Here is a 2,406-nt window from a genome sequence, read left to right on the forward strand (position 1 = left end):
TAACCATCAAATAAGGACGTCGTTTGTTTTATGGAGGACTCGTGACTCCGTATGTCGATGTTTGCATGGATTTACATAGAAGACAGTCCTTTGATTGAGTAGGTTACTGACTCCGTTTGGAGTAATTTGTACAATTTTGTTCCAAATTTTGCAGAATATATTTATTAATTCGTATTTATATAGTTTGAGGATCTCGCAAATTGGTTAAGCATTAAAGATTGGTTTAAAATGGTATGCTCTGAAAAAAAGCTAAATGGAGACAAAATAATCCTTCAAATCTGCATAATCTAATAAATTACAATAAAATTGTAAAATTGAAGCAGAAGAAATTTCATTAAAACTTGACATAAGATACTTATAATGTGATATATGTAAAAAAGTAAAATAGCAAAAATTTAGAACATCAAGTAAAATCAAACAGAAAGTCCTTTAACAAATGGCAAAATCAAACAAATGAAAAACAACTGTCATATTCCTGACTTGGTATAGCTATTTTCGTATGTGTAAAATGCAGGATTAAAAATCTGTTTTTATATCAAGTAAACCGCTCCCTTGTATGACGGGCATATACCTAATTTTTTCTCGGTAAAGAATACAAAATACAATATCCTATTACAGAATTACAAATAAATCATCCTTGTATGAGTAATGCACCTTTTACCTAGTTCGTTGATTAATTGTTACCAACAAACGTTTGTAAATTGAAACTTTTGTCTTTTATTTCGAAAAACATTATATACGGTGACCTATAGTTGTTAATGTCTGTGTCATTTTGGTCTCTTGTGGACAGTTGTCTCATTGGCAATCATACCATATCTTCTTTTTTATATTATATAGAAAATCGAAAATGGACAAAACTGTTCAGAATAATGAGCTTTACCCATTTTTTCATTGACGTCAAAATTGTCAGACTATTATTTTTGCTTGAATTATTGACCTTTAAGGACAAATTTTACCTTTTTTTTTTTTTATCTTGCAAACTATAATAGATAGAGAAAACCTTAATGTGCAAAGATAAGTTCTGCAAATAAGTCTAAAAGGTCAAAATCAGACTCCTAATAAGAGTTATAAACCTTGAATGACGATTTTTACCATTTTTTTTTTTTAGATTTTGACTAATATCTTAAAACTTATAATAGAAAAAAAGAAATTTAAATGTGAAAAAATGATTTGTTAGGTAAGACTTACAAATAAGACAAAATAGAGGTAATCACCCCACAACTCCTTATCGGAGTTATTGCCTTATTGATGACTTATTTTGCCATTTTTTCTGTGTTTTGCCTTACATGAAGAAAATAATTACAGATAAATTAACACTTTAAATAAAAACAAATATCAACAAGGCAAGATCTATTAACAAGTAAATTCTGCTGATATAGTAAATAGACTGTCGCTCTTTATAGGAGTGATTGTCCTTAAATGGGGATTTTTGTTACAAACTTTTGTGTTTTGATCAAAAACAGACAAAATGATCAACAATAAAAGTTCACTATAACAGATTTTTGTCGTGAATTCTAGTCTTCTCTACAATGTTGGAAAGTATCCTATGTTTATATGCACATTGATCAAGGTGAGCTACACAGGCTCTTAAGAGCCTCTAGTTATATAACTTATAGAATCACTAGAACCCATACCCATATCTATTTTCTCATTGTTTGAACCCTCATATAATTTTTTTAAATATATTTTTCGACAAAAAAAATAGAAATCCTATTTTCCAGTTACATATTGATAGCCTGAAACCTCTGGATTAGATTAACACGAAGGCACTGGCTGGGATTACCCACAAAAAGTAACAATAAGTAATAATTGTAGTTACTTCTGAAACTAATTGACAATATGAATTGCAAGAAAGAACCGAATTTCAAACAGAAATCGTTATAACAATAATATTGTTTAACATTGTGTCTGTTTTATGCGAAGCATCTCGATACTTTTAGTGTTTATATATATATATGCATATCTATACCGCGCACTAAACAGTTCATATCAGCTTTTATCTTTTTTTTACAAGAACTTCTTCTATATAACTACACAAAACTTACATCATGAAACTGTTTATTGACATGAACTTTTTAATGAAAATAAATTGGACATTTTGATAGATCCCCTTTGGCCGTCATAATGTTTGTTTATAGTGATTAAGATTATAACAGTGTTGACCACTGTATCCAAATTTTGAGCATTTTTACCTATTATGTCTCTTCATTGTGCTCACACATTGTTTTCAATATAATGGAATTATATGCAACTGTTATACAAATGAAAGTATAGCTAGCTATAGACCATTTTCTACATAAGGAAATGCTTGTACCAGTCAGGAATATAACAATTGTTTTCCATTTAATTAATGTGTTTGAGCTTTTGATTTTGCCATTTGTTATTATAGGGACTTTCTGTTTTGGA

This window comes from Mytilus edulis, chromosome 2 (assembly GCF_963676685.1).
Source record: "Mytilus edulis chromosome 2, xbMytEdul2.2, whole genome shotgun sequence".
Taxonomy (NCBI): Eukaryota; Metazoa; Mollusca; class Bivalvia; order Mytilida; family Mytilidae; genus Mytilus; species Mytilus edulis.